Genomic DNA, 26975 nt, shown 5'->3' with positions numbered 1-26975 from the left:
CCCTGCAGGCTATTCTCTGCATCTCGTAAAAACAAGTCAGATCATTCCATTCTCCTGTTCAGTACCATTCCCTTAGATTGATATTCCAAGTCCTTTTCTCAGCCCACAAAGCTCTCCATGGTCTGGTCTGTGGTACCTCTGTATCTTTTACCTCTGACTCAGTTCACTCTACTTCATATTCTCCTCTTTACTAGACTCCTTGAAACCCTTTAACATGTAAGTATGCACCTACCCCAGGACATTTGCACTAACTGGTTTCTCCTGGAGAATTTTCCTTCTGATATGTTCATGGCCTGCTCTTCCATTCCTTTCAGGTCCCTTATCGTAGAGGCTTTCCTGGGCCACAATGTATAAAACAGCAGCTTCCTCTCCATCAGTCTTTTTTCTTATTTAATTCCTAGAAATAAGCCTCATATTATGTGGTCTTTATTAAAATACTAAAACACAGGAAAACTTTTAACAAAACATTTCTATTCCAGGGACTTGCCCAAGCATTAAAAATATTTTTTCTAGTTCACTTGAGTTTACAGAAGGATTTCATCTGCTTTTGTAGATTCACTGGTTGTGATGAGAATGTTAAGAGGCCAGGTGTAAGTCAAGAAATTCCATGAGCATTTGCAATAAAATAGCCCTCCATCATTCTTTGATCTCTAAACTAACTCTGCTTGTTTCTCGGTTTTACTTATCACCACTTGGCATTAATTTTGTTAATTGTCTCCTTGTTCTTAAGGAAATACACGAGAGTAAAGAACTTGTCTTCTTTTCTATCAGCAGAACCTAGAACAGTTTTGGCATTTGTTCTCTAAGCTGTTCGTAAATATTTGCCGAATGAATTGAATGAACTAATTTTTTAGCGGGTTTGGAGGAGCTGACTTGGGAAGACTCTGCATACTATTGTGGTGATCTAGGTGTGGTGTGATTAAGGCCTAGACTAGACCGGCGGCCTCTGGGATGTAAAGGAAGGGACGAATGAGGGAAGAGTCTTTAGACTGGATATTGCAGGAGAGGGATGCTCACTTGGCCATGCTTTGGATGACTCTAAGGGCTGTGTTTCAGACTCAAGGTATGAGTTAACCGTAGGTATTTTTTTTTTTTTAACCGTAGGTATTTAGATGCCTCCTGGTATCTGGTCTGGCCCCCTGCCAGGCCCTTGTTTTGTGATTCTGGCCTCTGTCCCAGTTCCTCAGCTCTCACCCCATAGCCTTAACCCAAATGGCTAACTAAGCCTGAGGTTGTAGACTGACGTTTAGAGAAAAAGATAAAGAGCCTCATCCAAGCTAAGTAGAAAAGATAAAAATAAGTTGATCTATGATGTAAGAAAATGTAAAGATGTGTAAAGGTATCAGGTTGTACATGGGTGCTTGAATTTCTTTAAATTTTGTACATGGCCATTTGAAATTAGTAATTCAATATTATGTTTCATTTTTAGCATGGAGTTCATTTTCATAGAGGAATTGGCTGATAGGTATGGCTTTGGCCATGAGGCTATAACCCAGCTATTATCACTGACTTGCTGGAAGCTGCCCAACCAGGAGCCTAGGAGGTGTAAAGAAAAATTATCCCAAACTTGAATTGAGGACAAAGGATGTCTCCGTGTCCTTTTAATGTCATACCTGAGCATTGTCTACTAGGTTCACTGAAGGGTCCCTAAATCTCTAGGGGTACATATGTTTGTTCCATGTACTATTTACTAGATGTTAGGACTCAGACTCTGTGAAGTTACATGCTAACCTATCCTTACGAGAGGGTAAATCTCACATACCTTTTGCTGCGTAAGAATGCAAACCATTTCTGTCTGGTTGAAAAGGTAACCACAGATGTTACAGTTTTCTTGTGGCATAGAATATTAACTAGTTTTATATGTAATTTAGTTCAGTGAACTTAATGTTTGTCTCCTCCACCTCCAAATTCATGTTGAAATAGTAATTCCCAGGGTGCTGGTATTAGAGACTGGAACCCTTGGGAGATGACTAGATCATGAATGAAATTAGTGCTTTTATGAAAGAGACTTCAGAGAGATCCCCTGCCCCTTTGCCATATGAGGACATGCTGAGAAGATGCCCGTCTATGAATCCAGAAGTAGGTCTTCACCAGACCCCAGATCTGCTAGCGCCCTGATCATTTGGACTTTCTAGCTTCCAGAACTGTGAGAAATGAATTTTGGTGGCTTATAAGCCACTCAGTCTAGAGGATTCTGTTACAGCAGCCCAACTGGACTAAGACAATATTTATGACAGAGTTCTTCCCCAAACTGACTGTCCATCTCTGTTTCTCTAATACTGATTCTCAGCATTAGAGATTCAACTCATTGACAAGTTGAATAAATGTGCTTAGTATATATATATATTTGACAGTATGAGGCCATGTTTCATCATTTTGAAAATGATGCTTTGACCGAGGAGATAAAATGGCTCATGTGCTAGCTGTGTAAACCCAAACTTACAAAATGATGTCAGTGTCTTTGAATACATATGTAAAGGACTTAACCTACTTTCCCTCATCTTATTTCTATTTAAAAAAAAAGTCTTTTTAGTAGGCTCCATGCCAGGAGTGCAGTCCAGTGCAGGGCTTGAACTCATGACCCTGAGATCAAGGCCTGAACTGAGATCAAGAGTCAGACACTTAACTGACTGAGTCACCCAGGTGCCCCCATCTTATTTCTATTTTTGAGCGTGCATTTCTCATGGACCATTGGTCAAAAGATGGGGACAGAATACGACTCTGGCAGTTCAGGCTAAACCAGCTCTTTTACTCTGCTCATTCACCCCTGTTTTCTTTTTAATAAATTGTCTTTAAAAAACAGAGAGCATGATCCAGCAACAAATGGGGGCCTGTGCCCTGCCAAGTCTAGATAATTAAGACTGGGGGTTAGGCTCTGCATAGCACTTTCTCCACCATCATCTGAGGGGCTCTAAACTAGATCTTGCAGTTTGCTTGTGGAGCGGGGGGTTGGGCTGGGAGTTAGATGTATGGTCTTGCATCTCATATGTGTGGTGTGGTCCAGAGGCTGGGTTGATCCTATATTTTGCACGGCCTTGCCTTGCTCTGGCATCGCTGCCCCCAGAGGCACCCCAGTTCTGCCCTGGCTCTAGCTATGTGTGTCATTCACTGATGTTGCCAATAACTACTTATTCCCATGGGGCTTGATTATCCCCTAATGGCCAGTATGGAAAACTCACCTCCTTACTCACCTCCTGGAGGTGTGGAGGCAAGTGAGAGAAAGAAAACCCCCCAGAATGGAAAAGTGTGATCCGAAAGTTGGAAATATGGGTAAAAGATGACTCCGTGTCCTTTCAGTGTCACCCCAGAAAATACTGCTTTGTGCAGGATCATTATTCTGGATGGAAGAAATTATGGGATGCTTTATTCATGGGGTCCATGTCACTTAAGACTGTCCTTTTATCTTTGAGGTGGATGGGAGTGAGGGGGGGCAGGGGGCTACAGCATTCGAGAAATCACCTCATTTTGCATTTCCTAGGTCCAAAGCTGAGACAGCTTTCTGTTCTAAGAACCTTTGAAAGTGGTTCTTGTTTTTCTAAGACCATTAATCAAAAATTAAAAAAAAAAAAAAATCACCAGGAAGAAAACTAACCTGAAGATTTCGGGTTATTCTCAGGTATCAGGTCACTGAGTCTGTGGCTCCAGACTGAGCAGCCACACAAAAAGGTGGTGGTGGGGGGTAGGAGGGAGGTGGGAGGGGCAGCTGTTGGTGCCCCAAGTGGAGCTCGCTTCAGGAGGAGTGGATTGATTTTCCTGGTGGGGAAGGCCTTTAGCTGAGTGCTCATATTGCAGGACCAAGGGGTGGCTCAGGGTTACTCTGTGAGTTCACAGATGGATTCTGACCTGAGAGCTGGTCTACCCTGAAATTAGGAGGAATCGTGGAACATGCTGCAATGCACAGAAGCCTTCTTTTTCTCAGGATTGTGACTCCTAAAAGTATTCACCTCCTTGGTCTCATTTAAAATGCTTGTTTTTACAAGGTGACTTTATTAAGAGTGATGTCCATGGATGTTGTATTTCTAATCTGCTATGTTGTTTACCTCAAGGAAAAATGGGTTTGCTTTACATTATTGACTTAACTTGGTGGAAAATATTACCCTGGTGGGGATGGAGATGGGGCTGCCATTTTGAAATAACTACACAGGTTACCTCTTCAGGTAGGATGCAGCTTCTCACATTAAGCACAAATGGGTTTTGAAAATATACACATAATGTGATAAGTGCAATGGGACGTGTTTCTCTCTCCTTCTCCACTCTATCCTTGGGCTTACATGTATCCATAACACACACACACACACACACACACACAAGCATGCACACATGAGGATTTTTTGAAATATGACTCAACAGTATAAAGAGGCCCTTTTAGCATCAGAGCACACAGGAACTCTGCTATGGTGACTTCAGTTCTGGTAGTCTGATTGTCTTGTGGTTACTCTACCCTGAGGCCAGACCACAGTGAGGGCCTCCCCTGTCCCCACCCAACCACACCAAAGTGGGGAAAGGGGCCATGGGGAACACAAGAAGAACTTTGCCCCATCACCCATGAGAGGGTGACCGCAGGAGCCTCGCTTGAAGGTCTTGGGATGGGGGTGATTATCCCTGTGGATTCTGTGAGGGTCGGAATATATGACCTGATATGAAGTAAAAGATGGTCTTTTTTTGATGAGCATCTTTTACCATGCTCATCCATCCAGATTCTGACTGTATCTGATCAGCTATCAGTAAACCGTTGAAAATGGATGGTTGCCCACCGTCACCTACTATAGAAGGCAGGGTGCTTGGTGACATTGCTAGCCAGCTGGATACATTTCTTACCAAATAGCACTGTGGACAGGGAACATTTCTTTGACCCTACTCTAGCTATTTCTCCTCTCCCACCTAGTTTCCTGTCTGCCACCACCTACCACCCATCTAGCAATCGATTAAATAGGATATTTTACAAGAGCGTCCCATGAGGTTTTGTTTTGGAAACTGTGGATTCAGTGAATAAGGCAGATCCCAGTGGTTTGGTAGTCTTTCTCTCTCGTTAATCAGAAGGGATGAAATAATAATATGATGGGAGGTAGCAGGACTTCTAGCTGTAGCTTCTATGGTCGAAGTGGTAGATTTCAGGGAGGCCGTACTGCCACATGGCTGAGCGCCAGCATGGATACCAGACAGACATGGGCTGGAACAGTGGCCGTGCCTGTGGCCCTTGGTTGCTTCATGTGGAAATTGGAAATGATTGTGTCTGCTCCACAGGTTCTTATAAGGATTATGTGGAAAGCACTGAGCCCTGTGTCTGGCTCCTGGAACAGGAGTACTAGTGACCGAAGGTCATTATAGTCACTGCTGTTGGGGAATGTGCCTCCTTGTAGGAGGAACTGGATGGAGCCTTCATGGAGAAAAGAATGTTCCATGTTGACTTCTACACAAGAGAGCAGGAGTGAGCCCCCCACTGGCTAAACCAAGAAGACTGTAGGACTGGGGCACCCTGGCCGCCTGGGGCTTTCTGGAAGCTCTGCCCCCTTGTTCCAGATGGGTTATCTGCCCCAGACTCAGCAGGAACTCTGTGGCAGATGATGGCTCAGAGAGTGGCCCAAGGTAGACACTCACAATGGGCAAGCACTGGCAGGAATAGCAAGAGGGGGAGGGGAACAGAGACCCCATGCAAAGGAGTAGGTTTTGAAATCAGTGAGTGCACTACTTCTTTTTTTGAGATGTGTCATTTGACTCTGTGTCTTAGAAAGCCAGCCCTGCCTCTCTCACCTCAACTGACTCTTGGACTTCGTAAGTGACCATCTCCTAGTCTTCTAGCAAAACACTTGAGGTAAACTCCTTACAAAGCCTTGTACAGGATTCAGAGGAGGGTGGGAGGCAAGGAGCAAGGGATTTTGGTTCTGGAAGAGCTCTCGCCCACAGCAATGCATCCAGACTGACCCATTCATTCTGGTGTCTCCATGGGAGACACAAAGCTGAGACCTGCCCGGTCTCTCTAACTGGAAGCATCTGCTGGTAACTTAGCCCTGAAGGGAGTTACAGAGAATCTGACAGGAAAAGGGGTCACTGGGTGATCTGGCTTCCTCTCATCTTCCCCTGGTCATTTCTGAACTAAAACCTGGCCTCAGCCCTCAGGCATGACCCCCTCCCCCCAATCCCAGACACCTGCAAATGGTGATTTCCTCCTGGGGTTCTGGGTAAGTAGTACAGTGGAGGTGGCCAGCATTTAAATGAAGCCTCTGACATGGCTTAATTTATGACACCCGACTAAAAAAGATGCAAAGACCTTTTGACAAACTGTTAAATAAAGACTGCAAGTTGTGGAGTGATACATGTAGCAAATTCTTATTACATATGTATGTAAATGTATAAAGTTCTGGAGGGCTGTGCCCTAAACCACTGGCAAAGATTAAGAGAAAAGGAGAGAACTTTAGCTTTTTACATTAAGAACTTCTTTTTCTTTTTTCCTCCAGAAATTTCAGATATTCTTGAAAGCATGACTTACCATATAATACACACTCTGTACTTTCCTTGCCACCTGACAACCTCAGAAAACACAAAACCAGTTCTGTCTTTAAAAACTTCTGCTGAGGGATCCCTGGGTGGCGCAGCGGTTTGGCGCCTGCCTTTGGCCCAGGGCGCGATCCTGGAGACCCGGGAATCGAATCCCACATCGGGCTCCCGGTGCATGGAGCCTGCTTCTCCCTCTGCCTGTGTCTCTGCCTCTCTCTCTCTGTGACTATCATAAATAAATAAAAATTTAAAAAAGAAAAAAAAAAGAATTAAAAAAAAAAAAAAAAAAAAAAAACTTCTGCTGACTGCACACACTCTGCCCCTTCCAGTTCTCTCCGAGCGCTTCTAGTCCTCGTGACCCCGGTTCCCATCCCTCGGCTACGAGTCCTCATCACTACTGTCACCTGCTAATTTCCTTCAAGATCATGGGCCACATTTATTGGCAATTTTTCTTAATCAAGTTTCAAGTTCACAAAACCATCCTTCGCCTTGTAGTGAGGCAATGTGGGGAGTCATCTTCCACAGCACAGCGGAAAGAATCTGGATCAATACAAACTCAGAGCCCGTTCAAAGCACCTCGCAATGCTTTAGAGTTTTTTCTTCCATTTCTTCCTTGATGCTTTTTCATGATAAGCTTCCTTTGTTTTCAACTGTGCATTGCCTCATTCTCCTATACTTTGATTTCTTTAAGAAACCAAGCCACTAGGCTGATGTGAGGCTGTCCCGAATGCCGAGGTTCTCTTGAAGTAGTTTCATCTCTTAACTGTGCTCTGTTGATAAACTCATCACAACCAGGTTTTCTTCTATCAGAGGGTTGGTGAGTTCAGATGCAGTCAGAGCTGTAGGAAATGTGAAAATATCACAATCCGTCCTCTGAGAATTCTGCGGATCCTCGGCATCAAACGCGGCTTCCCGTGCTCTGCAGGCCTCCACAGATCGCCTGCGGCCTCCTTCAAGCTTCTGGCTTCTGCCTGGAGCAATCGGGTAATTAATTCCTCAGACGCTAAGTGGGTGATGGAGGCTGGGATCCAGCCAGCAGCCCGGCCCCCGCCCGAGCGGTGTGTTCTCACACCCTCTCCCTCCGGCCTTTGGGGCTTCCCTGTCTCTGCCGTTGGCCTCCTCAGGCTGCCCCCGCCTCCTTGTGCCGGCTGGACATGACAGTCTGCAGGCAGCTTGGCCCTCAGGGTGGGCTCGGCCTATCCCAGAATGATCAGAATAAGAGAGCTGCGTGAATGTGGGTGTGCATGTGCCTTAGCACATCCCTTCAGACTTGGGTAGGGTGTGCACGAGTTAGGATTTAGGTGTTGCTCGAGTATTTATCAAATAAATACAAAGAAAACAAAAGCACAAGTATAAAGATTGCATGTGGCAGGGCCACTGGCGGGTTGTGTTCCCCTGGGTGAGTCCCCTTCCAGAGCCTGGTCTGGCCTCTGGGGAAGCCACTCTGCCTAACTCCCTGCTGGCGATGCAGGGCTTACAGCCACTGAGAACCTGGTGCTCACTTTTTGCCGGGCAGGCTGCCATCCCGGATCTCTTTGAGCCTGGCTGAGGAGCCAGGGGACACCTGCTCCCTAAGGCATTCTCCTTCTCCTCCCAGACTTGTCCACCTAACCAGGCTGACCCCTCTGAGAACCTAAGGGAAGGCTGGACCTGCCATCCATGAAAATACACTGGTACAGCACAGTTTGCTTGACATCTTAGGACTGGTGCCCTGGGTTAAGAGCTTTTGTCTTCGGAAAGTGTCTGCTTCTTGTGCAATGGGGTCTGCCCTCCATCCTCCCTCACACAGGGACTTGGAACTGTGAACCTCCAGCCTCTGGAGAAAGAGGGAGTGGTGATGCTCAGGATGAAGGCAAGATGGTCCTGGGTTCCAGGAGTGGCTTGAGCTGCAGTGGGATTGCTGCTGGCTGGGCTCCAGGAGACTGCAGAGTCCTGTGCCCCACACCCCACACACCCAGCTGAGATGGCTGATGGACCCAAGGCATTTTTTTCCCATGCACTCGTCACTTCTGCAAAACCTTCCAAACCTGCCAGAGGCAACTAGTGAGCTTGTGGAGGTTACATGACAGCTGGGACAGGACTCTGGGAGACAGCCTGCCCCAGCACGGCCACCCTTCCTCCTCTCCTCCTCTCTTTCCCTCCCCTCTGGGTTGGTCTGGCCTCAGAGGAGTGGTAGGAACTAGGGGGTTTGCACTTAACAAAGTCCACCAGGGCCTCGTTGATGTTTTGGCGAACAGGGCCTAGAATGCACCTTGCATGGTTGACCTCCATTCCCAGCCATGCCCCTGGCATTTTGGAGTGACAAAACCCTTTGGTGAGCTGCCACTGCAGCTTGGATTCACTCTGTGCTGAGCTTGTGCATCTGGCCCGTTCCAGTCCTCACTCGACATTAGGGTGAGGCAGTGGCTGCAACATTTCAGGGCAGGGGGCAGCCAGTAGCCTCGGTTTCAGAGTTGGTCAGGCCCATGCCCAAGTTCTAGCCTGTCATTTATCTGTGGAGTTGACCACGGGCAATTTCCCATCCTCCCTGGCACTCTAGTTCCTTGTTGGTAAGTGAGGATAATTACACAAGCCATTGGTGGGGATGGGGGTGGGGTATAATAATTACGTAATTACATTACAGGGTCACAAGATGAAATGAGGTCAGTCTTACAGAATTTAGCTTAGAACTGGGTACACAGAAGACTCAGAGTTATCAGCCGTAGTGTAGGATGGGATTGGCTGCATTTCTCACCTACTTCTCTGAGCAAAATTGTTTCTGCTCCCTTCCTCACATTGCTTGACATAACGTTTTCCTTTAAAACTTTGAAGTGTGTTCTGTAGCATTAGAAATGCAGTCCGATGAGTCAACAACTTCTTTACAAAGTGATGACGGCTAGGCCATGGTGGCTGTTCATCCATGGACCCATCACTTCTCCAGCAAATGCCTGTTGCTGGCTGGTCCTGTTTCCACACTTGGCATGAGGGGCACTGGGCCTTTCGAAGGACTCTTTCGAAGAGTACTCAGTGCAGCAGGCCCGGGTCTGTAGCACCTTCCTGGGGAGAGGTAGGCTTGACCCCTGGGCCAGGTGGGAGGCAGCCACCTGAGGACTGTGTTCAGACTCATGTGATCTGAGCCTCCTGCCATCACACTTGCTGGGGGTGAGCCTTTCCTTTCCCTGGAAAGTTCAAGTCTTAGAAATGGAATGAAGACTTTGTTTACATGTTTTCCCCCTAGCTGAGTCACCTGTGGTTTTTCGTTCCCAGAACCCATTCTGCTGTGTTTCGGTTTAGGGGGAGTCGTGTGTGTGCCTCGCTTCTCCCACAACTGAGCCAAGCTTTGCCTCACCCCTTCCCACACCCCGACCTTCCAAGGAAAGCTTCTGGGTGTGTGGTGAGCAGTTTTCTAGTGGTTGAGAAGAGAAATGGAGAGTGACATGCTTGTTTGCATCATTTTGAACATTTTTAGTTCAGTAAAAACAACACACCAAAACCAACCTTCCACTTAACTCACCTTTTAGAAACACCCCGTGCCCTCTTGAACTCAGTGGTCGTGGTCCCTGCTCTGGCCTCTGCTGGGACAAACTCTGCTCACACCCAGTTCTCAGACCGGTCTTGCGTACTCTGTGTGTCCTTCCCAGGCTGCCTGGAGGCAGAGCTTATGTATTCCCACTGCTTAGGGTGGACTTTTTACCTTTCTTCTTTAGGAGCTGACAGCAGATTGCCCCAGCTTGACGGTGAGCCCCTGAGCAGTCGGAAGATTCCTATAAAAATCGTAGTCATTGTAAAGGAAAACAAACACAGCAAAGCTCAAAGAAGAAAGTCAATTTCGGTTGAGATCCAGCCCTCCAGAAACAACTGGCCACATTTGCTGCAATGGCTGTCTGGTTAGTTCACTCTATACGGCTCCCAGGTGATGTTCAGGTGGTGTTACAGAAACGGCATCGCGTGAGCCATCGCTGTTGGGAGAACTGGCTGGCACTACACTTCTTTGTCATTTCATTTCCACTCCTTCCCCTTCCTGGCCTGGCATCTATTATATTTCGTAAGAAGTTGGTTTCTGAAGGGTCTTCACTGATGTCCTTGGCTGATTATTCAACATACTTTTCTTGAGAGGTAGAATGAGTGGTTAGGAATAGACTCCATACCTCCAGCCAGGGTGGAGGCAGGAGGATAACTGTACGACACTGCACAGGTCACAGAAAAATCTCTGTGCCTCGGTTTCCACATCTCTATAAACGGGGATGAATAATAATGCTTACCTCACACATTTGTGCTGGTGCTTGATTATGTTTTTATTATTATTCTCTTAATCGAGGTATAACTGATATATGACATTACATGAGTTTCAGGTGTATATGATTCGACATTTGTATATACTGTGAAATGATCATTGGAATAAGTCTAGTTATCATTTTCATCACACAAAGTTACACATTTTTTTCCATATGATAAGAACTTTTAAGATTTACTCTTTTAGCAACCTTCAAATCTGCACTACGATGTTATTGACAATAGTCACCATGCTATACATTACATCCTTATACCTTATTTATTTTCTAACTGGAAATTTGCACCTCTTGACCCCCTTCACCCATCTTGCCCAGCCACCAACTTTTCCCCCCCTCTGGCAACCACTAATCTGTTCTCTGTGTTTATTTGTTTTGTTCATTTGTTTTTTCAAATTCCAGGATAATTAACATACAGTTTTATATTAGTTTCTGGTGTACAACATAGTGATTCAACAATTCTATACATTTCTCAGTGTTCATCACGATAAGTGGGTTCTTCATCCCCTTCATCCATTTCATCTCCCTCCCAACCTTCCCTCTGGTAGGCACCTGTTTGTTCTCTGTATTTCAGTCTGGTTTTTTTTGTTTGCGTCTTTTTTCCTTTGTTTTGTTTAAGTTCTCCATATGAGTGAAATCAGATGATATTTATCTTTCTCCGACTTATTTCACTTAGCACAATACCCTCAAGTTCTATTCATGCTGTCCCAAATGGCAAGAACTCATTCTCTTATTTTTTTATGGTTGAGTATTATTATATCTATATATCTATATCTTTATATCACATCTTCTTAAACAATTATCTTTAGGATATTTCCATGTTTTGGCTTTAGGCTACTGTAAATAATGCTGTAACATAGGGGTGCATATATCTTTATGAATTAGCGTTTTTGTTTTCTTTGGGTCAATACCCAGTAGTGGAATTACTGGATCATATGGTATTTCTATTTTTAACTTTTTGGAGAAAACATCATACTGTCTTCTACAGTGGCTGCACCGATTTGCATTCCTACCAACAGTACATAAGAGTTTCCTTTTCTCCGTATCCTTGCCAACACTTGTTGTTTCTTATCTTTTTGAAAATAGCAATTCTAACAGGTGTGAGATGAGATCTCCTCATGGTTTTGATTTGCATTTTCCTGATGTTTAGTGATGCTGAACATCTTTTTCATGTGCTTGTTGGCCATCTGTAGGTCTTCTTTGGAAAAACGTTTATTCAGGTCCTCTGCTCATATTTTAATCAGATTGGGTTTTTTTTTAAAGACTTTATTTATTTATTCATGACAGACAGACAGACACACACACACACACATACACACACACACACAGAGGGAGAAGCAGGCTCCGTGCACGGAGCCCGACGTAGGACTCGATCTTGGGTCTCCAGGATCACACCCTGGGCTGAAGGCGGCACTAAACCACTGGGCCACAGGGGCTGCCCTAGATTGGTTTTTGTTGTTGTTGTTGTTGAGTTGTTTGAATTCTTTATATATTTTGGATACTAACTCCTTATTGTATATATGATTTGCAAATATCTTCTGTCATTCAGTAGGCTGCCTTTTCAGTTTGATGATGATTTCCTTTGCTGTGCAGAAGCATTTTAGTTTGATGAAGCCCCACTTGTTTATTTTTACTTTTGTTACCCTTGCCTTTAGAGTTGAATCCAAAAAAATCATTGCCAAGACTGATGTCAAGAAGCTTACTCCCTGCATTTTCTTCTAGGAGTTTTACTTATCTCTGTTTCATCAAGGTTTTTTTCTTCCTGGGGTTTTATCTTGTTCTTTCATTTGGAATGTATTCCTTTGCTTCCTCATTTTGCTTGGCTCTCTGCGTTTGTATCTATGTATTTGGTGAAATGGCTACTCTCCCAGTCTTGAAAGAGTGGCTTTGTGCAGGAGATGAAACTTATTGTACAATATGGCCCTAGCTCTTGGTTGTCTCTCAAACCTTTGTGATTATTGAAGCAGGCTGATTTATCCTTGATAGGTCCCAGTTGTTGAGGGTGTGCCAAGACCTGTCAGTGTTCCAAAGGGAGGGATCTCAGTCAGCCCCTCATTTCAGGCTGATTGGAAGCCAGACCTTCTGGCAACAGGTTTTTTTTTTTTTTTTTTTTTAATTCACCCACTCTTTTCTTTTCTTTTCTTTTCTTTCTTTTCTTTTCTTTTCTTTTTTTCTTTCTTTTCTTTTCTTTCTTTCTTTCTTTCTTTCTTTCTTTCTTTCTTTCTTTCTTTCTTTCTTTCTTTTTCTTCTCTCTCTCTCTCTTTCTCTCTTTCCTAGAGGGAGAGGGAGAGCAGCAGGGAGTGGGGAGCTAGAGGCAGAGGGAGAAGGAGAGACAGAATCTTTAGCAGACTCCACACCCAGTGTTGAGCCAGATGTGGGGCTCGATCTCACAACCCTGAGATCAGGACCTGAGCTGAAATCAAGAGTCAGACGCTTAACTGACTGAGCCCCCCAGGTGCCCTAAAGCAACAGTTTTTAAGGTATGCAAACATGTACAGTCTTATGGGCCCACACTTGTAAAACCTGCTGGCCTCTCAATCACGTGATCTGCAAAAAGCAGAGCTCCAGATAAACAGGTAAGCTCCTTTCTGGAGGGTACCAGTGAGCTGTAGTGAGGCAAGCAGGAGTGCAACAATACCAGCCTACATTCCCTGAGAGCCTCTGTAGCCTCTAGATGTGTGCTGAACCTGAAGTGTGTGCCTGAGACTATGGGTTCCGTCAAGGAAATAGGCCTTTTTTCACAGGAAGAGTGGGTGTGTTTCAATCTGCTGTCTGTGCTGTGCCCTGGTGGCAGTAACCTGCCAAGAACTGTCTCTCTGATTGTTTTAGTCCTGAAGGACTCAGAAAAGCAATTGCCCCTGGCTGCAAGAGCCAGGTGTTCAAGGGGTGTCCCCTCTGTGAACTGTTGGTTTGCTGCCTTCAGTGGAGCCATGGAAGAGCATGGGGCCAGGGCATACTCACTGGTTTTAGAGGGGGTGGGAGAGCATGGCAAGGGTGTTGTGCCCACTGGTACTGGCGAAAGTAGAGGAAGAGTACCTGCCTGTATCCCTGGAGTAACTAAGCCAGATGTTTTGGGGACTCATCTCCCTAGTGCAGGTCCTGAGTGTCAGGGTACTGATATGATACACAAACTCCTCACTGTTTAGGTAGAAACTCTATAATTGTGTGAGATCCCTTCCATTTGTGGGTTGCAGTGCCAGTGGTGGGGCTTTTGGAGAGACCATGTCTCTTCCTCTTGTACCTATCTCTAGTGGCCCTACTTTGTTGTGGGAGAGCTATTCCTCTGTTTCTCAGGGTTATTATTATTTTTTTTTAGAAGGAATTGCTTCCCATGTAGCTGTAGATTTGGTGTGTCTGTGGAAGGAGCTGAGTTCAGGATATTCTTAGCCTGCCATCTTGTACTGCCTCCTCAGTTGTGTTTTCGGTGGTGCCTGACAAGTAGTGAACATTTAGCGAGAGTTATATTGACTATCTATTAATGTGTAAGTCTGGAGAGTACGGGGAGTAAAGGCTACAGCAGCTCTTACTCACCCCTACATACACAGCAGCACAGAAAGGGCTATTGGATAGAAGTCAGCTCAAGATTTCTATCCATGGGAATACAGAGGAAGGGCACTTAACTCAGTATGGGAGGGGGAGGACAGCATTCTCCCTGCAAGGGTGCATCAACCATTATCCCTCCTCATCCACAAAGAGAATGACATTTGTATCACATCCTGTGGCATTTGTGGGAGAGGCTATTCATGGCTGCAGGTGACCAGCTAGATGGCCTTCTCCAGACATTCTAGTCTTACTCCTCACTGCTTTCTTTGGGGTGGGATGGGAGCATGCTGGGTGAATGGCACTACCCGAGATGCTCAAGTGTGAGCTCTTCTTGGCTCTGTCCTTTCTCTTATCTCTTCTTACCTTCAGTCCAGCAATCCTATGAGCACTTTCCTTTCTCCTCCATGTGCTCATCATCTCAGTGGCTGGTAATCCTGATTCCAAGGGCCACCATGGAAGCAACAAGAAGCTCAGAAGTTTATTTCTGCCGAACAAGAAAAGATCATGATTCCATTTGTTTTCTGGTCTAGATAAAAGAAAGAGGAGAGAGGGAAATGATGGACTACCTGATACTTTAACTATACCCAGACAAGTTTTAAAAAAGAGTTCTTAGCAACCAGCCTTCTGTGAAGTTAAAGACAAAACACTCTCTTTCTGTGCTCACCCTTGGTTCTGGGTCACAGAGGAGGGTGTTCATCTGCCCTACCCTTACTGTGAGCCATGGAGGATGAGTGATGCAGGGTTTCCTAAGGGGGTAGTGAGTGGGGATTCCACAATGGCTTTAAAAGTCTGCTGTTATTGTTAGAGTTTCTTGTTCTGTTGGCTCCTAATGGATGGAGCTCTATGTAAGTCAATGCTGAAGTCAGATGCAGGGTAATTTCAAACAAAATATGATCAACATGTGTACGTAGCATTGGGACATGTGGTTTAAGGTTTGATTACCACACTTACCTTCAGAGCATTGCATTTTGGGGTGATGGGAAAGACAGTTGCATGAGAACAACATGGTGGAGTGTTGGGAGGTCACCTGGATGGGTGCCAGTCCTGGGTCAGGAACATCTAAGGGGAGTAGACAGAGGGTCTGGGGCTGCTTCTGACTTCTTGGTGAGTCAGTCAAGTGATCTTGGGAAAGTCCTTCAAGCTTCTAACTTCTTCTTTAAAAGGAGGAATAGTAAACTGTGTTCCAGATTTGGGTAGGTGTCTCATCAGGAAGGTTCCTTGGTCAAGTATGTCTGGAAAATACTGCCCTTCATGTCCTTTCAGTATAAGGCTCATTAGAAGATTAGAGGATCTACAGATACCTACAGGAAGAAAACTGGTTAGGATGTTCAGTGAATATTTCCCTCACTCTTTGACCACAAAACCCCCTTTTTGTGGTGATGGTATGGGGGTGGGGTACAGTTTGGGAAATATTGGTCTAGGTGTCCTTCCTGTTCTCAAACCTGTGATGTGAAGCTCATTGGCTTGCACAGTGCACTTTGGTGACTAGGGCCTGAGTGTGCCTCTGTTCACAGTTCAGCCTCTCTATCAGCTTCCGGGTACATGGTGTCCATAGAAGCCTCAGTCCCCAAGCCAACACCTGAGGTCCTTATGGCTCCTTACAGGTGGGTGTGGAGCATCAGGCAGAACACCTAGAACCATTTCCTCTGTTGCTGAGCCTTGCATGTGGCAGCAGCCCTGGGGCCTTTCCATTCTGCTTCCCACCCTGCACGCCTCCATGTCCTCTCTGCCAGGCTCTCCGGAGCTCCCCTTGCAAACCCTGGACCTCCTCTGCCCTTCCCTTGGACCACTGTCATTAGTTGATGCCAGCCTCTCCACTCCCTCTGCCCTGCACTCCCTCCCCGTGGTTCTGATCTTAGGAGAGCAGGGCTCAGCTGATTCCCATGGTTCCTTCCACTTCCTCCTGCTTCCTCAACTTGAAGCAGAAACTGTCCACCTCTTACCTGAAGTCATTAATGACTATGTCCATAGCTTACTACTTTCTGTAGCTTGAAAAGACGTTTTTTGTTTTTTAAATCAAGATAACTTGCATTTATGTAGCTTTTTACTCTTCAAAGCCCTCATTCATCATCTCATGTAATGGTCTCAAATCCCAGAGTGTGGGAGGGCAGTGATCACAGATGTATTGTAGACCCTGCAACGCACAGAGCAAGAGAGGCCGAGGCAGCTGTCACATTGTCCTGGCAGTGGTAGGAGTCCCAGGTGGCCTTCCCTCAGGGTCCCCTGTACCTTTGTGTCCTGGCCAACTCTGTAGACCAAAGTGTCCACGCCAGCTGGAACACTGCCCCTACTCGTGGACACACCACTGTATCTGGGCCTGTTCCCAGGCTGGCCACACAAAACTTTGTCTTCTACTTCCAGAGGCTCGGGAGTGCAGAGCGCAGAACATCCTTCCCCAGGAGTCTTGGCTTCGGCATCAGGAGTGGGGCTCTCTTGCACTGGTGTTTGTCAGGATATTTGGGGGTGTGCAGGAGTCTGAAGCCAAACTTTTTGGCATATATTGGAGAAGCAAGTTTTATTATGTAAACATTTGAAGAGGGAGTGGAGGAAGCCAGAATGGAGAGCCCTGGGAGCACGGGGATGTTTATGCAAAGTTGGATTCAGCAGCCCTGTCAGGGACGGGTCTTCAGTGCTACTTTGGTCCAGACCGGGAAAGACACCCTTGCCCCTCTTTCTGGCTGTCTTGGTGGGACTGTCCCACCTGTCCCACCTCCTCTCTTTCACAACCACCGCAGCTCCAGAACCCTCCAGCAGTGCTCCAGGTGGAAATGCCCACTGATCAGAGTTGTCATGGGACAGGGACATTGTGGCCATTGTCATTTCCCACACTGGGGTCAGTGAGCATCTTTAGCATCTTCATATACCTCATGGCTTATTCCTGATGCCTTTCTTAAAAAAAAAAAAAAAAAAAGAAAAGAAAGGAAAGAAAAAAGAAAAAACAACAAAGAACTCTCAATGTAAACAGGGTAATTATGGAATCTTGTCCTGCAATCCAATACAGCATTTTAAAAATCCTAAAAATCACAAAAAGCAACTGGATGCTCTATGTCAGCTGTATGGAGACATTTTGTCGAGTTTCAAGCATTACCGCAACCCTTCCCTGCCCTGCTTTAGCTCTGGCCCTCCTTCCTCTTGGAAACAGGAGTAAGAGGCTGGTACTGCACGCCCCTCCCAGCTCTGCAAGAGTGCAGCCACAGCACAATCGTATTTAACTGAATTCCACATATAAAATTTCCCTATTATTCCATACTTGCACTGTTAACGATGAAAAAATTTTTCTTGTTACTTTTGGTGGAAATTGCTTTCAATAGTCTTTTTAAGTGACAGACAACATGTAAACGGACAAAGGAGAAAATAGAAAATGAACCATAATTTTACCAACCAGAGACAGTCACTTTTGACATTTTGTAAGATTTCTTTCCAGTTATGTGTATACATAAGTACGTGTATACACATTTTATTGGAGCTCTGGAATTGTTTATATAATTTGGTACAGCTATAGCTTTCCACTTAACATTACAGCACAACTGTGGTTCTGTCATGCTCTTGAAATCACTATCTTGACATCACTATTTCTTCCATTGTATGGATGTACCATAATTTATTTAACCATTCCCACATTATGAGACAAATACACTGGTGCCAACTTTTCACAACTGTATATGATGCTTCCATGAACATCTTTGCAAATAATTCCAAGTTTCTGACTGTTCCTACCAGTGGATTGCTAGAAAGGTTGATGAGAGGTGGAACCGATATGGCCAAATTGCTTTCCAGAACAGTGATTCCAAACACGGACGGGTGAGGCTTGTGGTGTGTGTCAGCAGCCTCAGCTGAGGGCCGTGGAGGTCTCAGAATTGTCCATCTTGATTTTCTCTTTCTTCCTGTCACTCCTGAGGTGATATGAGAGGTCAACATTTGATTTGTTAAGAGGCTCAGGTCAAAAAGGAGTAAGGCAATGAATGCTAATTGAGATTTTACCTTGTGTCACACCCTGTGGAAATGAGAATAATAATATGGTGCCTGGGAAGGAGCTCTTTTCTGGAACATTCCATACATTTTCTTGGCTTGATGAAGTCTTTACTAACATCTTTATTATTTTCCCCTTTAGGGTATCCAGGTTTTAAAGACTTTGTATATTAGGTGAAGTCGTAATAAATCATCCATGTTGTGTTAAGCAGTAATGTCCAGTAGGCGTACAGACCCCTGGACCCCGGCTGTTCTTACTTTAGGTTTTTGCTATTCCTGATCCACAGCCAGCAAGACTTGGGCACACTTAAGTCCAGGCTGGACGCTCCCTCTGAGGAACGTCAAAATTGTCACTTTACACATCATTCTAAGTATGTAGACTCCAAAGAAGGCAGTGCTGAGAGTGTCTAGGGAAGGGTAGTTGGCTTTCTGAGATAATTTTTCTTTTTCCTTCAGGTTCAGATTTTTTCCCCCTGCTAACTGCAGAGTTCAGAGCCTTGGGGGGTAAAGTAGATTCTGAGCAACCATGATTCTCAAATTTAGGTTTATTTATTTTAAATACCCATAAAAAAGATTTGTAGAAACGTGTTAGCTAAAACCATGACACTTGCAGCCAGCCATCCACAGTCTATGCTTGAGATGCTGAAGTAAGGTGACAGATGGCTCTTGGAGAGATGGCCCAAAACATGGCTCTCCAAGAGGCAAGTCCCCCGTCTGAGGGTTAGACCGCCTGTCACTGCCTTCTTCCCCAGATATCCAGGTGTTGAGGGTCACCCAGGGGCAGAGGTTTTAGCAAACTCCTTTTTCTCTGGGGTGCTGGCCTCTGCCAGGTGCCAGCAGCAAAGAGAGAAATGGCCAACTGTGCTGCACGCCAGTGTGTGATGGCACAACACAACGCTGTAGTGTCTGCTGTTCACAGGATTGATCAAGGGCTCCAACCAGTGCTTGTGGCCCTGTAAACATTATGCAGTCTCACTCAGCCTTAGGTTCCTTATCTATAAAATGGGCTCATAGAACGGTCTACTTCTTAAGTTGGTTGTGATCCTGTATTGAAAGATTGTAGATTGGGAATGTAGCATAAAAGCTTAGAAGATGCTGGATGAATATTACCGTTCTTGTGTCTCATCCCACAGAACAATCAACAGAGGAGCAGAGGCCACAATCTGGAAGCACCTGGGGTGTTTCCAATGACAGACTTTCAGTATGTGAAGAGACCTTGTAGGGAGATTGTTTCCCCTGAGCACAGAGATATTCTCATGCCCTCCAACGTGCTCACACCACAGGTGCGATTCTGGGCAATTCCTACCCTTGGGGTTTGGAGTGCCCACTCCTTGTAACCCTGGTGCCCTGGGGAGTCCCTTTGGATTCCTGTCTTCTGTGTCTTCCCTGAGTTCCTGCAGGTGGCCTTGGCCACAAGGCCCTGAATCTGGGCCTATGGGTCAGATCTCAGGCAGAGGTGCCCCCTGAGTGCCTAGGCTATGTGGGCAACTGCGGGGAGCCCAGCTGGGTGCAGGTTACAGAACAGCAGGTGCATGGTGGGTCTAGAGGCCCATGGACAGTGCAAGGCCACGGGCAGACAGAGGCGGGGTTGTCCTCTCTCCTACTCTGACCTCAGTACTATCATCAGACCAAAAGCAGGAGCCTGTGATGGGGACAGAGGGCTCCGGTGGCCCCCAGGGCCCTGCTCGGGAACAGGCAACTTCAGAGCCCACTGCTACCCATAGTCCAGTCCCAGGAAGGCAGCCTTTGGAGTGTGGCCCAGGCCCAGTTACTGCCAGGTGGACCATGCCACCTGAGCTATGTGACTCAGAGCATGGTGACTTTCATGCTGGCTACCTCTTGCAGGATGGCTCTGGGGCCTGGCTGGCCCCTGTGCAATCTTGGGCAGCTGGGCTTCTGGCAGCGAGCCCCACTGACAAGGAAAAAACCTTGACCTGTGCCTACTGTGCGGCAGCCCCTCTGCTAGCAGGAGGTTACTGAGCCCAGGGCAGACCTGGAACTTACCAACCCTGGTTTCCAGATCCCAGCTTGTGTCGTGCCTATCTTGGAGGCTGTATTTTTTTTTAACGTTAAAAAAAAAAAAAAAGCATATCTTCCTCAGGGTGTAAGTAACTCTTCACATCTAATCCCAGTGCCCAGAAGAGTGAATGTTCTTGGTGTTTTCTCGAGGTTTCTTAAAGGAAATCTCTCACCGTTCTCTTGGGCGTGGCACTTGGCTGCTGGGAACAGACACAGTTTATCTTGCAGAGGAAACTGTTTTGCAAGAGGTTTCCCACAATTATGGTCTGAGGGAGGGTCCCTGCCAGCTTTTCTTAGTCACTTGGGCTTAGGGGGAAGGCACGAGTTTTTGTTGTTGGTGGTGGTCTTTTTTTTTTTTTTTTTTTTTTTTAATCTGAAGGCAAGAGCCATCTGGGAGTAGGCACACATGGGTAATTACCCTGAGTTAGGGAGACAAAAGGACTGCTGATCAGCAGCTCTTGGGGCTGCTGCAGGTGGCTGATGGCTTTTGGTGGAATGTCACAGAAGTACTCAGGCTAAGGGGTGAGTCAGAAATCCTTAGGTCACTTGCGGTTTTCTTTCATGGTTTTGCTGTGACTCTTAACTTGTTTTTACTTAACAAGAAAAACAGGTGTTTGGGTGTCTGTTTGAAATAGTACTACCCTCTCTTAGCAGCTTTACTGTAGTCACATGGCTGCCCCAGTTTGATTGGCACTAAATAGATTAATGAGAAAGAAGGGAGAACAAGCAAACCTTTAGACAGGGCCTCCCTGGACATTCAGGTCCTCGTGACGCTAGCAAAGACGGGAGAGTGAGCTTGGAGTCATCCATCCTTTGATGAATTTGAATTGGTGGCTCTGGGAGACAGCCCCCAGGGCCCCCAGGCCCCTTTGGAGCTAAGTCCCCCTTTAGAAGTGAGTGTGTGTGTGTGCCCTGCCCCTGTCTTTGATTCTCTATATGCCTCCTGGATGAGCTGACAGTTCTCACCTTGAGTTCTGGTGCCTTTTGGATGGAAATAAAAGCAGCACATTTGTCCAAACATGGCTTTGGGCTTCCATTCCACCTGGCCAGGCATCCAGACACTGCAGCTTTTCCAGTCCCGCTAACATTGATGCACCACTCTGAATTTCCAATACCAGGGGAGAACTCCTGCCTCCCCGGCTGCAGGTGCTCATTGCTTCTTTCCAGTCCTCAGACCTGAAAGGATGAGTCTCAGGCTTCACTGCAAAGACCTATCAGAAATTGGAATATCTGATTCCAATCAAATCTCTATTCACAGGAGTGAAAGTGATGGGAGGTACCCAGTGATGGAAGGTTTCCCTTCCATGGTGGGTAGCTCCAGAGATTTGCTGGGCCCTCAGCCTTGGGACTGGAAGTGGCTGGAATCTGCCAAACATACACAGACCAGGAACCTTTTTTTTTTTTTTTTTTTTTTTTGCTAGGAGTTAAAGGTGGCTCCAAATGCCTTCCTTTTACCCCATTCCCATTGGACTTGTTTTATACCTGTCCGTGATCTTTAGACGCAAAGTTCTTCAAGGTTCGGCTTTGAATTTGCAGCTTGGAACCCAAGTGGCTTGGTGGCCAAATAGTGACTGCTCAGGGCACACCTTCCTAGTCCTCTGCCACCAAGCCAGACCCCAAGGCCACAGGCCACCTGGAAATCATGGGGTGCTTGGACTTTCCCTTCCATGGCGGGGAGCTCCAGAGATTTGCTGCCTTACCACATCACCACAGCTGGCAGGAAGAATCAGCGTGGCTGGGTGAGTCAGACATGTGGGCTTATCAGAAATGAACGTGACAGGAGTCATTTCTGAGGGAAATGGCTGGCAAGAGGTGCCAGTGGTGTAGAGACAACTGCCAGAGAAACAGTTGTACAAGTCAGCTCTGCTTCCTCCCCTGCCATGTCCCCAGTCCTTGAACTGGCCTGGCATGCTGCAGTCAGTTCATGGGTCAGATGAATTGTTTTCTTCTCTTTGGGGGTAAGAGGTGACACAGGGCGGGATACCTGTCAATGTGTCGTGGGTCAATTTCCAGGCCATCTTTACCTTCTTCTTCCCTGTATGTATTATTGGAGGGACATGGGATGGCATCAGCAAGATGGCGAGTAGACATCTGGGCTGTTGTGAATGAATGAGTGCATTAGACTGGGGTTCCAGGGCCCTTGCCCATCCTTACTGAAGGGTGCACTGCTGTGGGAAGTGGAGCTGGAGCCCGGCCTACCCAAACCCTCCTTGGTGAGGGGGAAGCCAGCCGATGCGAATCTCCAGCATATCCTTGCCTGGAATGTGGAACTTCATTAGGATGAAGCCCAGCATGCACTGGAGACTGCCCTTGCTGCAAATAAGTTTCCTTTAATTTCTACAATTCTTGTGTTTGGGAAGTAACTGTGTCTGTGCTGTACCCTGTCCTCATCAAGCCTGGTCAAGCGGCTGAGGGTGGCTCCTCATCCCAGCTAATAAAGCCATAACCAGCCACCGTGCAAAGGGCTCAGAGCTGCTGGCACAGAACAGGTGTCTGGAGCATCCCCAGATTCTCGAGGGAGTGGATGAGGCTGGTTGGTGGGGCATCTGCCTGGCTGGGTGCACTCATCAAGTGCAGGGACAGCCCTGCTCAGCCTTCTGGCCACCCAGAAGACATCTGCCATGCTCGTGGGCACCGTGAAAACCCCAGAGCTAGCTGCCTAGGGTCAGAGATGGGGAAGGGTCTTAAAATCCATGCGAGCCATTCCTAAGGTTTCCCTTGATTTGACTAGCGTTGATTGAACACCTACTGTATATGTCGAACTATATCAGAACCAAAAGGATATATACCTGTCTGTGTTGGTAATAGGTGAGATGAGATATCCAAACAGGAGCCTGAAGGAGTTCTTAGAGAAATGGCAGGTGGTGACAGTTGTCCTCAGAAACTGCCAGAAGAAGAGAAATGTTAATTCTTTTACTTTAAAAATCTGATCCCTAGTTTTTGTCTATCTGGCAGTAGCTCTAGGAACATAATCACACCAACATGCTTGTTTACTGTTTACCTGCCTGGTCTGATGTTCCCATCTAAGATTAGGTGTGGACCCAAAGCACAGAGGGCTGGTGCCCAGAAGAGGGACCAGGAGGAGGGGAGATCCCCCAAGGCCCCCTGATGCCTCCTCCTACTCTATCTTATTGGCTTCTAAGGAAACCAAGGCGTGTTTGGAGGGATCTTTGCTCCATGTGTTCCATCGTCCCTCTCCTCTCTGTGATGGGCAGTGCATTGGCTTTCCTCTGCCAGCATGCCAAATGACCACAATCTCTCCCCGCTCTAGAGTCAACACTGCACCAGAACGACTTCTCACTTTGTGCCAAGCAGCATGTGGCCAGGGAAGAGACTGCCAGGCTGGGCCTGTTCCCAGGGAATACTTCCTTTGGGAGAGATAAAGGACTCAGTAAACCCAGGGCAGACCCTCCCAGTACAGGCTGAGCACCTCCTCTCTGAGCAGCCAAGAGTAGCAAACATATGGGAGGCATTCTTTGTCATCTGAGCCTTCCTTCCTGAGGCAGGGCCAGCTCACTCTTGGAGCTCACACTCCAGCACAGTGTCTTGGGGAAAATGGTGGACCAACCCCCGCATCCCTGCAATGTTGGGATAAACACTTTGTTTACTTCCACCCACCCTGCTGGCTTGCCCCGGGGAGAAGCCGAGTCACGTCCGACTAGGGGTACTGGTGAGCCTGAATAAGCTGAGCCACATTTATAAAGGCATGTGGCCACCATGTTGTTTCACTAAGGTTCTCTCTTTTGCACCCATGCATGTATCACTGTGAGTCTCATCCATTAGGAAGAAGAGCCAGGGCTCTTCTCTGTTTTCTTTCCAGATGGGAAGCACATCTGGGGTAGAACCAGTCTTTTTGACAGCCCACTTCTGTTCCACCACTTGCTGGATCTATAGGCCTGACACAACCTTCCAAATAGTACTTAGCAGACCCAGATTCCCTCTGGAAGTTCAAGGCCTAGATTGAATATGATGCTAGGAGCCTCCAGCTTGTCTTCTGGGACCAACCAAGTTCTCCAATCCAGCTTTTTCACTGAACTGTGAACTTTGCAAGTTTTAGGCCATGTTGTCCTTATTTTCATCAAGTTTCTTTCATGCACAGGCTGTAAGATTTCAGGGAAATTCAAGTTTTCTTGAGCACTGATTAATCACAAATACTAGTAGGAAAGACAACATTCACGAACAAGTTTGTTTCCATGTCCATGTTGTAGTAACACTTACCATCTGCATTGGCCCCATGGCCAGTCTCTGCTCCCTGATGTGTGGGGCCTCAGCTGAGGAGACACAAAGGCTGGTGGTGATAGGGGCTGAGGCCTGGAATCATCTGAAGACTTGTTTGTAATTGTGGTGATTGATGCTAGCTATCAGTGGGGACCTTATTTGGTACTGGCATCTGGAACACCTATGCATGGCCTATACTTTCAGCCTAGTGTCCTTAGAAGGGTCAGACTTCTTAGATGGGCCTCAGGGTTCCAGCTGCAGTATGGAAACTACGTCACCTTTTATGCCCTAGCTTTGGACACAGGTGTGACCCTTTTACTGCATGCTTTTTGGTTGAAAGTAAGTCCCAAGCCTGCCTAGACCAGGAAGAAAGGAATTAGATTCTACCTCCTGAAGAGGGAGGGATGCAAAGTTTTGGAAAGGCATGTGGGGTGGGGAGTATTCTTATGGCCACCTTTGGAAATACAATCTGCCCCAGAATTATCAGTGAGAAGGTAAATGTAAAAGTTTCCTGTTTTATCTGTCTAGTTCTACCAGCAGGCACAAGGTTGAGAAGAGCAAAACTGGGTAGGAAAACATTCAGGAGCAGCCAGTAATGGGAAGGATGCTGTGTTTCTCATGTAGTTGACCAGGAAACACCTGTGTGGAGACCAGGGGGCTCAGGGACCCTTGCTTTGAAACATTGTTTGCTGGCAATGTCCACTGTTCTGGACTCTTAAATCTGAGCTCTTGCTTTATGCAACAAAGCATCTCCCCCTTGCCATTTTGGGCCAAAAATATACCCCAAAGAGTAATGATAGTTGTCCATAAATATACTTTGTGCAGTACTTGGGGCCCAGTACATGTGTAGCAAATGAAGCTGTTATTATTATATGATTTTTTCATCATCTTTAATAAGAAGCACATATGGGAGTCATGTGTCCTTTCTCTTTTTTAAACAGAAGATGGAATCCATGAAGGTTTCTATCTTATTACTGCTGTGAGGATTTAAAAAGTTGACAGTAACTCTTACCAGAAATTCCTAAGAGGCAAGGAATTTTGTGATAATAATTTAAATATTAATAGGTTGACTATTCAAATGGATAGAAAACTGCCTTATTCTGAATATTTTAAGATTTTATTTATTTTTTCATGAAAGACACAGAAATAAAGGCAGAGACATAGGCAGAGGGAGAAGAAGGTTCCTTGGAGGGAACCTGATGTGGGACTCAATTCTGGACCCTGGGATCACTTTCTGAGCCAAAGACAGATGCTCAACCACTGAGCCACCCAGGCGTCCCTAAATGCTTTATATTTTAATTACCTTTTTATTATGCTGCTTTGGGCATCTGGTACATAAACACATCTTATATGGGATAAAAATAACTATTTTTTAAAAAAATCTATGATCAAAGGATCCTTTTAATACCATTTTCTTGGGCCTGTGTGCTAAATGTCTATCCCTGATCATGTAGGAAAGAGAGTTCGTCCCTTCATTATCTGAACTGAAGTGAGTGGAAATATCTCAGGGGCAGGTACATTTGGGCTAAAGGCTACGTAACTTATGATAGGGCTTTAAAAAAACGTTTTTTTGTGGCTATCATGTTTTAATATTTAAATGCCTAGATTCAAAGCAGTAGCTTTGTGGGGGACCTAGTGTACAATGTGGAATGCCTGGAAATGGCCACATGTGGGTGTATGTTCTCCACTGGATGGATTCAAGACCAGGGGAACGCTGAGGTCTGCCAGCTTCATTGCCAACATCAAGTAAGCAGATGGTGCTGGCAATGTTAGGAGCCATTAAAAATCATGTTTTTCAAGAATATTGAATGACACAGGGAAATACGATCTAATGTGAAGTGAATTGCATCAATACTCCAAGCTGTGTACCAACTGTATCTGGTGAATCAGCTGTAATAACATGGGCAGGAGGCAGAGCCAGCCAAACCCTGCTTACTCATTTTCCAGGAAGAGGGGGATGGGGAAGAAGCCCTAACAGAAGGTGCAGAGTCCTGAAAGGTCAGCTAAGGCCTGACATAGGGAGGATCTTGATGGGCAAGAAGGAGGCAAGGCTCATGGGAAAGAGATTAGGGGAACACAGTAGAAAAAATTCACTGTAGACAAAACTTACCATCGTAGACAAGGTTCATCACTGTAGATAAGGCTCACCACCGTGGGCGGTTTCTCCACGAGCCTGCCCTGTTGTGTTATCCCACATCTGTCCTACCCCTTTGACTGGAGGCCATCAGTTGCTACCCTCTTGCTTGGCAGTTCCTTTAGGCTCCACTAAAGTCCTGTCTGCATGGTCGTTTTTCCTTCTTTCTTTCTTTCTTTTTTTTTTTTTAAGATTTTATTTATTTATTCATAGAGACACACACAGAGAGAGAGAGAGAGAGAGAGAGAGGCAGAGACACAGGCAGAGGGAGAAGCAGGCTCCATGCAGGGAGCCCGACGTGGGACTCGATCCCGGTCTCCAGGATCAAG

General features: G+C 46.2%; 1 long non-coding RNA gene across 6 annotated transcripts in view; it reads left to right on the top strand.

Moving 5' to 3' along the window:
- Positions 1–26975, top strand: part of LOC111090606 — a 73923-nt gene that overhangs the window by 8151 nt on the left and 38797 nt on the right. For 2 of the 6 annotated variants that reach the window (XR_005372411.1, XR_005372412.1), the window contains exon 2: positions 10182–10361. The exons of 2 other annotated variants lie outside the window; for them this stretch is intronic. This is a non-coding gene — a long non-coding RNA (uncharacterized LOC111090606). Of the gene's footprint in view, positions 1–5710; positions 5813–7305; positions 7480–10181; positions 10362–26975 lie in introns of those variants that run through there. 2 more of the 6 variants (XR_005372415.1, XR_005372410.1) reach the window with 2 other exon arrangements.

Source organism: Canis lupus, chromosome 17, assembly GCF_011100685.1.
Source record: "Canis lupus familiaris isolate Mischka breed German Shepherd chromosome 17, alternate assembly UU_Cfam_GSD_1.0, whole genome shotgun sequence".
Taxonomy (NCBI): Eukaryota; Metazoa; Chordata; class Mammalia; order Carnivora; family Canidae; genus Canis; species Canis lupus.
The sequence above is the reverse complement of the archived record's forward strand: the minus strand, read 5'-3'. Positions and strand labels throughout refer to the sequence as shown.